At 48.2% G+C, this 14,946-nt stretch overlaps 1 long non-coding RNA gene across 1 annotated transcript in view; it reads right to left on the bottom strand.

The window, feature by feature from the left end:
• Positions 1-14,946, bottom strand: part of LOC147096671 (uncharacterized) — a 71,107-nt gene that overhangs the window by 41,104 nt on the left and 15,057 nt on the right. Inside the window, exon 2 of the long non-coding RNA XR_015074533.1 lies at positions 12,085-12,164. This is a non-coding gene — a long non-coding RNA (uncharacterized LOC147096671). The remainder of the gene's footprint in view (positions 1-12,084; positions 12,165-14,946) is intronic.

The raw sequence follows: 14,946 nt of genomic DNA, 5'->3' as shown, positions 1-14,946 counted from the left end.
TTCTCAGGAAATGTCTTGAGGCAGTCGGTACCCATGAAATGATAATCCGAGTGGAGGGGAAGTCTTGAAAATTTCAACTGACCCAACATCCACAGCCATTTGGGGGAGATAGTTCCAGATTTCCACTACCCTTTGTGAAAAAGTGCTTCCTGATTTCACTCCTGAACGGCCTAGCTCTAATTTTAAGATTCAGCCCCCCTTGTTCTGGATTCCCCCCACCAAAGGAAATAGTTTCTCTGTGTCTACCCTACCAAATCATTTATCATTGTTTAACACCTCGATTAGATCACCCCTCAACCTTCTAAACTCAAGGGAATAGGAGCCAAGTTTATCTAACCTGACCTCACAATTTAACCCTTTAAGCCCTGCTGTGTGAATCTCTCCCATTTTGAATCAGGCTGGTGGTGGAGTGGCACTGGTATGAATGCCACCCCCACCCCATAAGAGGACACCAATAATAGACAACAAACAGCACACCCAAACTGATAAAAAGGAAAATACTGGAAACCTGAAAAAACAGAAAAAGATGGAGACACACATCAGATCATGTTGTGTATGTACCTTTAAGGGAATAACTGGTCTTAGACTGCAGTACCGGCAGTGACCACCCCTGTATAAAAGGCCCTAGCAGGCTTCTGTAGTTTCAGTTTCAAGCTGCCTCTTGTTAGTAAAGTACCTGTTAAACTGTTCTCCCGAAGTCTGTGTATTATTGAGGCGCGGACTTTACAGTGGCGACGAGTAAGTTCGAACTCACCTGCAGTGTGGCATCATCTCACGGGGATCTCGCCTGAAAGGAAGGTCCTGGAAGGTCGTAGTCTGAGCAACGGGCGTCAACCGAGGGCAACCGCCCAAAGAATCCATCGGTGTTTGGAGAATTGCGGGAGAGACTGTGGTTCCAGCGAATCGTGCTGGCAGCAGGTAGCGCGCTGACCTTTCCGGACTGCGGCGGGCTCAAGCTCGATCGAGCGGCTCTACAAATCGGGCCGCACAGCGTTGCCGGGAAAAGAAAACAAGAGAGGGTGGAGCACACAGGGCGCGGTCGGTGCTCGAGAACAGGACAGCGGAGAGAAACCAAACAGGGGGGAAGGAAAGCAAGACGCGCCGAAGCTGCGGGTCGCCGCCATCACCCCGTAGAACGCTAGGAGCAGCGTGGCAGTGAGGGGAAGAAGCAAAAGCGCGGGAGGCGCCATTTTATCCCGTTGGGGAAGAAGCAAAAGCGCGGGAGGCGCCATTTTATTCCATTGGGGAAGAAGCAAAAGCGCGGGAGGCGCCATTTTAAATCGCCCAAGATGCCGAAAAGTGGCAGTATCACTGCTTTCGACAACGAGGTAGAAGACTGGACCACGTATGTAGAAAGAAACAAAGTGTACTGCAAGGCAAATGAGGTGGCCGATGGAAAGAGGGCGTCGGTATTATTAAATCTGATGGGTGCGAATACGTACGGCCTATTGCGGAATTTAATTACCCCAGCTAAACCAATGGAGAAAACTTTTGAGGAGATTGTTCATATCTTACAGGAACACCTAAGCCCTACACCACTGCTGATAGCAGAAAGATTCAAGTTCCATAAAAGAAACCAGCACAAAGATGAGAGCAATGCTGACTATCTTACGGAACTACGCAAGTTATCGAAGCACTGCCAGTTCGGAGCAGGACTGGCAGACACCTTACGGGATAAGTTTGTCTGCGGGCTCCAGAGTGAAGGAACCCAGAAACGACTACTTTCAAAAAAGGACCTGACGCTAGAACAGGCTTTCAGCGTGGCAGTATCCTACGAAGCAGCAGCACGGGGAGCTGCGGAAATACAACAGAAACCACAAGAATACAGCGCTAACGAAATGGCGTATGGAGCCGAAAAGTGCTATCGCTGCGGCAGAACAACCCATGAGCAGAAGGACTGCTGGTTTAAAGACAAAATATGCAGGCAATGCGGGAAGATGGGACATATAGCAAGAGTCTGCAGGTCGGGAAAGAAGACCAACACGACAAGAACTACTAAGGAACAGTACAGGAAAGTAAAGAAACTGACAGATAGTAGTTCAGAAGATCAGGAGAGTTTTAAGGACTCCGGGAGCAGGCGACTAAGTTGCTTAAAGCTACACAACGTGATTGCAAAAGAAGATCACCGGACCATTTGGGTCACCCTCATGATAGCAGGGTCCCCAGTGAAGATGGAATTGGACACAGGATCAGCCCTAACTGTCATGAATCGACGAGACTATGAGCGGCTATTCTCACACATACCCTTAAAGGACACGTCCATTGTATTGAAGACATACACGGGGCAAAAGGTCTACCCAGAGGAAAAATAAGGGTGCCAGTTGAATATAACGGAAAGGAAACACAGAAACTATACATGTATATACTACGAGATGGAGGACCACCATTATTGGGACGTGAATGGATCCGAAGACTACAATTGGATTGGCATTCCATTCTGGCACTAACTGTGACTGACAAAAAAGATGATGACGTCGCACCTGGACGTCTGTCACAAATTCTATCTGATGCGGAAGAGGTGTTCCAACAAGGACTTGGGACTATAAAAGGAGTAAAGGCAACCATAAAGATTGAGGATAACGCAACCCCAAAATTTTTCAAGGCCAGGCCGGTGCCATACGCGATACGCCCAGCTGTGGAAGCTGAACTGGAGAGTCTGGAGCGTTCGGGGGTGCTGTCTAAGGTGGACTGGAGTGAGTGGGCCACACCCATCGTTCCTGTAATGAAGAAAGCATTGAGCAGCACGCCTGGGGAGCCAAGGAAGGTTCGCATCTGTGGGGACTTCAAGGTGACTGTGAACCCAGTCCTGCACACGGTACAGTATCCGCTTCCGCGGATAGAAGGTATTTTTGCCTCACTATCTGGAGGGAAACGTTTTACAAAGATTGACCTGGCTCAAGCGTATCTACAAATGGAGGTGGAAGAAGCATCTAGGAAATACCTCACGATAAACACTCACAAAGGCCTTTACCAGTACAATCGACTGGTATTTGGGGTAGCATCGGCCCCGGCTATGTGGCAGAGGGCAATGGAACAAGTCCTGCAAGGGATCCCGGGGACCCAGTGTTATTTGGACGACATCCTGGTTACGGGCGAAAATGACAATGAACACCTTGCCAACCTGGAACAGGTGCTCACGAGATTGCAGGAATATGGGCTACGAGCCAACAGTCCCAAATGCGAGTTCTTCAGGAGACAAATCTCGTATTGTGGCCACATGATTGATGAGGAAGGGTTGCACAAGTCGCCGGACAAGATTGAGGCTGTAGTCAAGGCTCCAGCACCAGAAAATGTGTCGCAACTGAGGTCGTTCCTCGGGTTGGTGAACTACAACCATAAGTGTTGTATCCGTGTGTTAATGGAGACACGGAATGCAGGAGTTGGTTTAACAGGTGTTTACTGAACAAAGTCTGGAGGTGAACTAAAAGATACAAGACACTATACAGGCTTATATAGCCCGAGTGGCCACTACCGGCATTACAGTACACAGGGGCTCTTAAAGGCACATACACCACAATTCCTCCCCTTTTAGACAACCAGTACATAACATTTTAAGTAATCATTAATTAACATGTTTACAAGAACAATAATCTACACATTTGCTGCAGTTAATCAATTATAAGTCAGTCTCTCTGGAGGCTTCCTGACTCGGTCCGGATAACGCCTCGGTGGTGTAGTAGTTTTCGGTGGTGTAGTAGGTTCTTTTGGCAAGGTCGATTCGGCTTGAATGCCAGTGTCGGGTTCATCTGGTTCCAGTATCACCGGATCGGAGGTAGATACTATGGGTATCTCTGCTTCATTAGGCGTATAGAGTTGTGGTGTAGGTTGTCCCTTTTCGGATGACTCTATGATCTGGTCAGCATGGCGCCTTATTATGCTTTCTCCAATGTCCACGGTATACATCAGCGGTCCTAGTCGTGTGCAAATAGTTCCAGGCTGCCATTTCTCGGTACGGTAGTCCCGGGCCAAAACTTGTTGACCTATCTGGAAGGTTCTAGTTGGCCTTTCATTCATGCCTTGAAATTGACGGTTCTCTACGTCCCTTCTGATGTTTGGCTTGATCAAATCCAGCCGGCATCTTAGTCTTCTATTGAAAAACATCATGGCGGGAGTTTGGTTTGTAACCACATGTGTTGCATTCCTGTATGCAAACAAGAAGTTATCTACCTTATGCTGTAGATTTATGTCTTCATTACCCATGGCCTTTATGGCCTTCTTGAAGGTCTGGACAAACCTTTCAGCCAATCCATTGGTGGCGGGATGGTATGGGGCGGACGTGTAGTGCTTAACCCCATTGTTTTTTAAGAACTTCCTGAATTCTTCGGACACAAATTGCGGTCCATTATCAGAACAGATCTGTTCAGGCAGCCCATTCCTGGCAAATATGGTCCTTAATACTGTGATGGTTTTTTCCGTGGTGGTGGAGGACATCTTTATTACCTCCGGCCACTTGGAATGTGCATCAACCGCGATTAAGAACATTGAGTCCATAAGTGGACCAGCAAAGTCGATGTGTACCCTTTGCCATGGAGATGAGGGCCACTCCCATGGATGTAGAGGGGCTTGTGGTGGTGCGTTTTGGACCTTCTGGCATCCTAGACAGCCCTTGGTCATTTCTTCGATGTCTCCATCGATACATAGAAACATAGAAGATAGGAGCAGGAGTAGGCCATTCGGCCCTTCGAGCCTGCTCCGCCATTCAACGAGATCATGGCTGATCATCCAAGCCCTAGCACCCGGTCCCTACACCGACAGCCATCCCACCCAAGCCCTATCCCCGTAACCCCACGTATTTAATCCCCCCCTAACACTAAGGGCCAATTTTTATCATGGCCAATCAACCTAACCCGCACATCTTTGGACTGTGGGAGGAAACCGAAGCACCCGGAGGAAACCCACGCAAACACGGGGAGAATGTGCAAACTCCACACAGATAGTCACCCGAGGCCGGATTTGAACCCGGGTCCCTGGCGCTGTGAGGCAACAGTGCTAACCACTATGCCACCGTGCTACCTGGCCACCACACAAACGCTCTGGCTAGGTTCTTCATTTTCACTCCACCCAGATGCCCCTCGTGAAGCTCCTTTAGCACTTTATCCTGGAGTTTGGGTGGAATCACCACTCTGGATCCACACATCAAGGTTCCTCGGCACACTGACAGCTGTTCTCTTCTTTGCGAGAATGCTGGCAACAGTGGTTTGCCATGTGCTGGCCATCCCTTCACCGTTTAATCGTAGACTCGTGAGAGAGTCGGGTCATTTCTCGTTTCCTTTTCAATGGTAGAATTTGTTACTGGTAGACATTCCACTATGGTTGAGTGGAACATCGCCACTGGGTCCACTGTAGGTGCCTCTTCTACCGTTGGCAACGGTATACGCGATAAACCGTCAGCATTTCCATGCTGTTTTGATCCTTTGTATTCTATGTCATATTGGTGTGCCCCTAGGAAAAGGGACCACCTCTGTAGCCTTTGCGCTGTCATAATGGGAACACCCTTTTTAGGGTTGAATATGGAGATGAGGGGTTGATGGTCAGTCAACAAGGTAAATTTTTTGTCCATGTAGGTAATGGTTGAATTTCTTCACTCCCCATACCGGGCTGAGTGCTTCCCTGTCGATCTGGGCATAGTTACGCTCAGCTGAGTTCAATGAGCGTGACGCAAAAGCTATCGGTCGCTCCGAGCCATCAGGGAATCTATGCGATAATACCGCTCCTACGCCGTAAGGGGATGCATCGCACGCCAGTCTGATTGGCAGTGATGGGTTGTAATGAGCCAAAACTTCCTTGGACGTGATCAAGCCTTTGCATTTATGGAAGGCACGTTTACAGTCTTCGCTCCATTTCCAATTTACTCCCGTTTGTAGCAGTTCGTTAAGAGGGTGCAGAACAGTTGAGAAGTTCGGTAAAAATTTATGATAGTAATTTATCAATCCCAGGAACGACCTTAATTATGAGACATTTTCAGGTGCTGGGGCTTTTATGACCGCTTCAATTTTTTCAGGTGACTTATGCAACCCTTCTTCGTTAATTATGTGGCCACAATATGATATTTGTTTCTGGAAAAATTCGCACTTGGGGCGATTTGCTCGTAGGCCCCGTTCTCTCAGCCTAGTGAGCACCTGCTCCAAATTGGCAAGGTGCTCGTTGTCGTTTTCTCCTGTTACAAGGATGTCGTCTAGGTAGCATTGAGTCCCCGGAATCCCTTGCAGGACTTGCTCCATAGCTCTTTGCCAGATAGCTGGAGCTGATGCTACTCCGAAAACCAGTCGATTGTACTGGTACAGGCCTTTGTGTGTGTTTATCGTGAGATACTTTTTAGAGGCCTCCTCAACCTCCATCTGTAGATATGCCTGTGCCAAGTCAATTTTGGTGAAACGTTTCCCTCCGGATAGTGAGGCGAAAATATCTTCTATCCTCGGAAGAGGATACTGTACCGTGGGAAGGACCGGGTTTACAGTCACCTTGAAGTCCCCACAGATGCGAATTTTTCTCTGTTCTTCAGCTTTATCATTATTCAACGTTTTCTTCATGACCGGGACGATGGGTGTTGCCCACTCGCTCCAATCTATCTTGGATAACACGCCTGCCTTTTCCAAATTCTCCAGCTCTGCCTCGACTGCTGGACGAATTGCGTATGGCACCGGCCTTGCCTTAAAAAACTTGGGAATTGCCGCATCTTCCACTTTTATTGAGGCGGTGACGCTTTTCAAGGTTCTTAGTTCCTGTTGAAACACTTCTTTGGCGTTGGCCAAGATGTCTTTTAATCGTTCAGGTATGACATCATCATCATTTTTTTTCTTACTGGTCACCGTCAGTGCCTGAATGGAGTGCCAGTCTAAACGTATCTTCCTGATCCATTCACATCCCAACAGCGGTAGACCACCATCTTGCAGAACGTATAAATACAACTTCTGTATTTCCTTGCCGTTGTATACAACAGGCACCCTTATTTTCCCTCTGGGGTATACTTTCTGCCCCGTATATGTTTTCAAGATAATGGATGTGTCTTTCAAAGGTATATGCGGAAATAGCCGCTCGTAATCCCGTCGACTTATGACGGTCAGAGCTGATCCTGTATCTAGCTCCATTTTAACTGGGGACCCCGCTATCGTGAGGGTAACCCAAATGGTCTGGTAATCTTCTTTGGCAATTACATTATGTAATTTGAGACAGCTTAGTCTCTTGTTTCTGGAGTCGCTATCGCTCTTCTGGTCTTCGGAGCTACTGTCCGTCATCATTTGTACCTTTCTGTACTTTTCCTTATTGATTTTTTTTCTGTCAGTGGATTTTTTGTTTCCAGATCGGCATACACGTGCAATGTGTCCCATCTTTCCGCATTGCCTGCATGCTTTGTCCTTGAACCAGCAGTCCCTCTGGTCATGGGTGGATCTGCCGCAGCGATAACATCTCTCGAAACCCTGTGTCATTTCATGGGTGCCGAAGTCTTGTGGCTTTTGCTGTATCTCTGCAGCTCCTCTTGCTGCTGCTTCGTATGATACAGCCACACTGAAAGCCTTGTCCAGTGTTAAATCTTTCTCAGAAAGTAGCCTTTTCTGTGTTCCTTCACTTAGGAGACCGCAGACGAATTTGTCTCGAAGAGAATCTGCCAGTCCTGCCCCGAATTGGCAGTGCTTTGACAGCTTTCTTAATTCGGTGAGGTAATCAGCGTTACTTTCATTCTTGTGCTGATTCCTCCTGAAGAAATTGAATCATTCCGCTATCAGCAGCAGTGTTGGGTTTAAGTGCTTCTGTAGGGTATCAACAATCTCTTTAAAATTCTTGTCCATCGGTTTGGCTGGAGTGATTAAGTTTCGTAACAGCCCGTATGTCCTTGCGCCCATTAGATTTAGAAGTACCGATGCCTTTTTATCATCCTCTATTTCATTCGCTGTGCAATATACCTCCACTCTTTCCACATATGTGGTCCAATCCTCTACATCACTATCGAAAGCAGTAATATTGCCAGTCTTAGGCATCCTGAAAAAAAATGGCGCCTCCTGCGCTTTCCTTTCTTCCCTGCCGAGAAAAAATGGCGCCTCCCGCGCTTTCCCGCCGCTGCCGACAACGCTGTTCTCCGCAGTTTTAATTTATACAGATATTTTTAATAGCTGGAGACTCGTTCCCGCCAGACTCTCTGGGACTTTTCCCTCCCTCTGCTTGGTCCGAACGCCGACCTGCTTTGCAGCGCTGGCCGTCTCCCGAGTGCTCCACCCTCCGTCTCTGTTTGCCTCCGCCTTCGCTGCTCGGCCCCGCTGCAGAGCCAGCCGATCGAGCCCCAGCCCGCCGCCCAGGAAGGATTATTGCAGTACCTGCCACCAGCCCGGCTAGCTGGTGAAACCACAGTTTTTTCTTTTTTTTTTCTTCGACCTTCGTCTGAGGAATTGATCTCCTTGAGGTGCTGCCGAATTGCAGGTAAATCCGTTTCCAATTCGTCGCCACTGTTGTATCCGTGTGTTAATGGAGACACGGAATGCAGGAGTTGGTTTAACAGGTGTTTACTGAACAAAGTCTGGAGGTGAACTAAAAGATACAAGACACTATACAGGCTTGTGTGTCGAGTGGCCACTACCGGCATTACAGTACACAGGGGCTCTTAAAGGCACATACACCACAATTAGTTCTTGCCGAATTTATCTACAATTCTGCACCCACTGAATGCCCTCCTTCAAACTGGTGTAACATGGAAATGGAGTGATGAGTGTAAGCGTGCCTTTCAGGAATGTAAATGCCAAATCACTTCAAAAGAAGTATTGGCCCACTACAACCCAACACTACCGATTCGGTTGGCATGTGATGCGTCACCTTACGGCATTGGAGCGGTGCTGTCACACAAATTCCGTGACGGTTCAGAGAGGCCAATAGCCTTTGCATCGCGCTCGCTAACCTCAGCCGAGCGTAACTACGCCCAGATTGACAGGGAGGCCCTCAGCCTGGTGTGGGGGGTGAAGAAGTTCAATCACTATCTGCACGGGCAGAAATTCACCCTACTGACTGATCATCAACCCCTGGTCTCAATTTTTAACCCAAAGAAGGGCGTTCTGGTGATGACGGCGCAACGGCTGCAAAGATGGTCACTTTTTCTAGGGGCACATCAGTATGACATAGAGTACAAAGGTACGAAACAACATGGAAACGCTGATGGGCTGTCGCGCCTACCGTTGCCTACGGCGGAAGAAGCACCTGCAGTGGACCCTGTGGAGTTATTCCATGCGACTATAGTCGAATGTTTGCCTGCTACAAACGCAAGTATTGAGAAGGAAACCCGAAATGACCCGACACTCTCTCGGGTCTATGATTTGATGGTGAAGGGATGGCCAGCATATGGCGACTCACTGTTGCCAGCATTCTCGCCAAGGAGGGAACAGCTGTCAGTGTGCCGGGGAACCTTGGTGTGTGGATCCCGAGTGGTAATTCCAACCAAGTTGAGAGATAGAGTACTCAATGAGCTTCACGAGGGTCATCTGGGAGGGGTAAAAATGAAGAGCCTAGCCAGGGCGTTTGTGTGGTGGCCGGGAATCGATAAAGAAATCGAGGATATGACCAAGAGATGCACAGGATGCCAGAAGGTCCAAAACGCTCCACCACAGGCCCCGCTACATCCATGGGAGTGGCCCTCATCTCCATGGCAACGGGCACACATTGATTTCGCTGGTCCATTTATGGACTCAATGTTTCTAATCGCTGTGGACGCCCATTCGAAATGGCCAGAGGTCATTAAAATGTCCTCCACCACCACGGAGAAAACTATTGCAGTCCTAAGGACCATCTTCGCCAGGAATGGGTTGCCAGAACAGATCTGTTCCGACAATGGCCCACAGTTTGTGTCTGAGGATTTCCGGAGGTTCCTGAAGAATAATGGGGTGAAACATTACACATCTGCCCCATATCATCCAGCCACAAATGGATTGGCTGAGAGGTTTGTTCAGACCTTTAAAAAGGCCATAAAGGCAATGTATAATGACGACATACCACTGCAACACAAGGTGGATAACTTCCTGTTTGCTTACCGGAATGCGACATATGCAGTAACCAACCAAACTCCAGCCGTACTGTTTTTCAACCGGAGACTAAGATGTCGCTTGGATTTGCTCAAACCAAACATAAGAGATGTTGAGGATAAGCAGTTCCAGCACATAAATGAGAAGCCAACCAGGAGCTTCAAGATAGGGCAACCAGTCTTGGCCCGCGACTACCGAACAGAAAAATGGCAGCCAGGCACGATATGCACACAGCAGGGACCACTAATGTACACAGTGGACGTTGGAGAGAGCATCGTGAGACGCCATGCTGACCAGATTCTAGAGTCACAGGAACAAGCCAAACCTGTACCACAAGCATGTGCACCTGGTAATGAGCCCGAAGTACAGATTGCGTCTACCTCAGAAGCAGGGGTATTGGAAGCTGATGAACCAACCAATGACAATGAGCCAGAATGGACTCCACCGCCAGAACAGGATACTTGAGAAAGGCGCTATCCAGTCTGGATCAGGAAGCCTCCTCAAAGACTGAACTTATAAATGACTATTTCAGTTGATGTATATATTACTGAGAAAATTGTAATTGTAATTAGTTATTATTTAGTAGTTAAATGAATGTTATGTACTGTTTATCTAAAAGGGGAGGAATTGTTGTGTATGTACCTTTAAGGGAATAACTGGTCTGAGACTGCAGTACCGGCAGTGACCACCCCTGTATAAAAGGCCCTAGCAGGCTTCTGTAGTTTCAGTTTCAAGCTGCCTCTTGTTAGTAAAGTACCTGTTAAACTGTTCTCCCGAAGTCCGTGTATTATTGAGGCGCGGACTTTACAGATCAGACAGTATCTGTGGAGAGAACAGACATGGCTGTCCACCTCTTATTCTTCAGTTTTGTAGAAGGATCCCATCCTAGAACTCAGCATTGTACAGCACAGAAGGAGGCCATTCGGCCCATGGTGCCTGTGCTAGCTCAAAGAGCTATCTAATTTGTCCCACTCCCCTGCTTATTCTCCATAGCCTTGCAGATTTTTCCTTTTTTAAGTAGAGCTCTGGTTGCCTTTTGAAAGTTACTATTGAATCTGCTTCCACCGCCCTTTCAGGCAGTGCGTTCCAGTTCATAACAACCCGCTGAGTAAAAAAAATTCTCAACTCCCCCTGGTTTTTTTGCCAATATGTCCTCTGGTTACTGACCCTTCTGCCACTGGAAACAGTTTCTCTCCGTGTACTCTATCAAAACCCCATATCATTTTGAACACCTCTATTAAATCTTCTCTTAACCTTCTCTGCTCCAAGGAGAACAATCATAATACAAGAACACATTAGAAAATTTGTAGAGTGGGCAGTTAAGTGACAAATGAACTTCAACATAGATAAATGTGAGGTGATGCACTTTGGTAGGAAAAATAGAATCATCACCTGCACCTTAGAAAATAAGAAACTGAACGGGGTAGAAGAGCAAAGGGAGCTAGGGATACAGGTGAACAAATCATTAAAAGAAGCATTGCAGGTCAGCAAAGCAATTCAAAATGCGAACAAAGCACTGGGATTTATTTCTAGGGGTATAGAATTCAAAAGTAGTGAAGTTATGTTAAACTTGTATAGGACACTGGTCAGACCGCACTTCGAGTACTGTGCACAGTTCTGGTCTCTATACTATAAAAAGGACATAGACGCACTGGAAAAACTGCAAAAAAGATCTACAAGGATGGTACCAGAATTGAGAGATTAGTTATCAGGCAAAGATTGAACAGGTTGGGCTTTTTTTCTTTAGAAAAGAGAAGACTTAGAGGCGATCTGATAGAGGTTTTTTAAAATTATGAATGGGTTGGACAGGGTAGATGTCGAATGTTTCCACTTGTGGGAGAATCTAAAACAACAGGCCATAAATACAAGATAGTCACTAATAAATCCAATAGGGAAATAAGGACAAGTGTCTTTACTCAGAGGGTGGAACTCGCTACCACAGGAAGTGGTTGAGGCAAATAGCTTAGATATTTTCAAAGGAAACTATAGAGTACTTGAGAGAAAATGGAATAGAACGAAATACCGGAAGGCTGAGATGAGGAGACTCGTGTGGAGTATAAGAAAGAAAGAAAGAAGAAATACTTACATTTATATAGTGCCTTTCACGACCACCGTACATCCCAAAGCGCTTTTACAGCCAATGAAGTACTTTTTGAAGTGTAGTCACTGTTGAAATGTAGGAAACATTGATAAACATCAGCACAGACTAGCTGGGCCGAATGGCCTGTTTTTGCGCTGTATATTTTATATAATCCCAGCTTCTCCACATAACTGAAGTCCCTTGGTACCAGTCCAGTAAATCTCCTCTGCACCCTCTCCAAGGCCTTGATGTCCTTTCTAAAGTGTGGTGTCTAGAATGAGTCATGGTACTCAAACTATGATTTATAAAGTTTTAGCATAACTTCCTTTTGTACTCTCTGCCTTTAAGAGTCAACCAACATTGCTGTGGGTCTGGAGTCAAATAACAGCCAGACTGGGTAAGGATGGCAAATTTCCTTCCCTAAAGGACATTAGTGAACCAGATGGGTTTTTACTACAATCCGGTAGCTTCAGCGTCACCATTACTAACACTAGCTTTTTAATTCCAAATTTATTTAATTAACTGAATTCAAATTCCTCCAGCTGCCGTCGTGGGCATTTGAACTCACATCTCCAGATTTAATCCAAGCCTCTGGATTACTAGTCCAGTAACATAACCACTATACTACCGTACCTCTAAAGTTCCAAACTTAATCATAGCATGGTTACAGTGGCAATTCGGCCCATCAAGCCCATGCCGGCTCTCTACAAGAGCACTTCAGCTAGTCCCACTCCCCCGCCCTTTCCCCGTAGCCCTGCAAAATATTTTCCTTCAGGTATTGATGTGCCTTCAATAACCACAAAACTAGAAGTTATTAACTTAAACAAGTTGGCTTTTAATCACTAAGATCAGAGCTAACATCTCAACACACCGACTGGCTCACAGGAATGAGTCATACAGATCCTGGGATCTTTGTGTAAGAGAAGTCAGGGGCGGAGCCAAGAGCCAAGACCTGGAACCTTCCAGGTTAGTCAGGAAAGAGGAAGTGAAACTATACACAGTGTGGGGGAGGGTAATATACATGAGTGCAAAACGAATACAGGCAAGACAAACAGATTTCATTACATTCACCCCTTCTTTAGATTTAGTCCATCGGGGTGATGTTTCTTAAAAGTTGGTATAAGTGAGTCTGTCAGGAGGTTTTGCGGTTCTCAGTGATCGGCGCAAAGCCGGTTGGGGTGCCTCTAGGGGAGTGGATTCTGGTTCCTCCGCTGTCCGGGCCTCCGCAGTGTCTTCCAGGTTATCTGCAGTGTCCTCCAGGTTAAAGTTGGGTATTGATGCCTCTGGGCGTCCTGTCTCTTTTTGGTGTAGGTCTTCCTCGGGTAGTCTCTCATTGTTCTCTCCGCTCCCCGAGGGAGCGAGGTCTTTTATGGAAACAGTGGCCTAGAAATTCGGTGGGCTTTGCGCCCAGTTACAGCCCAAAGAGGGCTTCTGCGCCAGTAGGGGTGGTAGCGCTGATTTTGAGGGCCGCGGTAATGGCGGCGGTAGCCGGTAGCGCTGCGCCGGCACCGATGACGTCATCGGTGTGCGCAGTGCCCCGGTTCCGCCCCGCTACCGCCCCGACCCCCATCTTCAGTAGCGGCCGCTAACAACATCGGGAGACCGGGTCCTTACTGCAGCCTTAGCAGGGCGCTTTAAGGTGGAGGTGCGGCCGGCCGCTTTTTCAGCGGCCGCCTGCCCGCACCTCCTTCCCCGGCCTCCTCCACCCCCCCCCCCCGCGGCATTGCCGGCTGGTTTCCGTGGAGCCCGGCACTTCTCCGTTGTGCCGGGCTCTTTTGCCGGCACTCGCGATCGGGGCTCCAGCCGTTGCAGGCACCTCCTCCTTAAGAGAAGGAGGAGGCCTGCAGTACAGCAGCCTGCCGCACCGCATCGGGTGGCGCAGCGGCACCGGGAGCGCTGAAATTCACTTTCAGCGCCCCAAGCGGGGGCGGACACACCCTGGAACAGCGCCCGGTTCCGCCTTGGGGCGCTAAAAGTGAATATGGGACGGGCGCAACTGGCTCCGCGGCCAGCGCAAAATTTTCGGCGCAAACGAGCTGGCGGGGCTATACCCAATTTCTAGGTCAGTGTCCTCTCGCCCGTCAGAGTATTCGATATAGGCGTACTGAGGGTTTGCATGGAGGAGCTGTACCTTTTCCACAAGGGGGTCCGTTTTATGGCCTCTCACGTGCTTCCGCAATAGTACTGTCCCCGGAGACGTCAGCCACGCGGGTAGAGATATGCCCGAGGTGGATTTCCGGGGGAAAACGAACATCTTTTCGTGAGGGGTAGCGTTAGTGGCTGTACATAACAGAGACCTTATGGAGTGGAGCACGTCTGGGAGGACTTCCTGCCAGCGGGAGGTCGGAAGGCCTTTTGACTTTAAGGCTAACGTGACAGCCTTCCAAACAGTAGCATTCTCCCTTTCCACTTGCCCATTACCCCGGGGGTTGTAGCTAGTGGTTCTGCTAGTGGCTATCCCCTTTGAGAGCAAGAACTGGCGCAGTTCGTCACTCATAAATGACGTCCCCCTATCGCTGTGTATGTAGTTCGGCATGCCAAACATGCAGAATAGATTAGAGACACTTGATGACCATGGCACTGGTCATGTCTGGGCAGGGAATGGCGAAGGGGAAGCGGGAATATTCATCGATGATATTGAGGAAGTATACGTTACGGTTGGCAGAGGGAAGGGGTCCCTTGAAGTCCAGACTTAGGCGCTCGAATGGCCGTGTGGCTTTGATAAGGTGTGCACGGTCAGGCCTGTAGAAACGAGGCTTGCATTCCGCACAGATGCGGCAGGCTCTGGTCATTGCCCTGACCTCCTCGATGGAGTGGGGCAGATTGCGGGACTTTATAAAATGGTATAGTCGGGTGACCCCTGGGTGA

This window comes from Somniosus microcephalus, chromosome 34, assembly GCF_052327205.1.
Source record: "Somniosus microcephalus isolate GS21.2 chromosome 34, FLI_Smic_1.0, whole genome shotgun sequence".
Lineage (NCBI taxonomy): Eukaryota > Metazoa > Chordata > Chondrichthyes > Squaliformes > Somniosidae > Somniosus > Somniosus microcephalus.
This window is presented reverse-complemented; position numbering and strand designations above follow the sequence as displayed.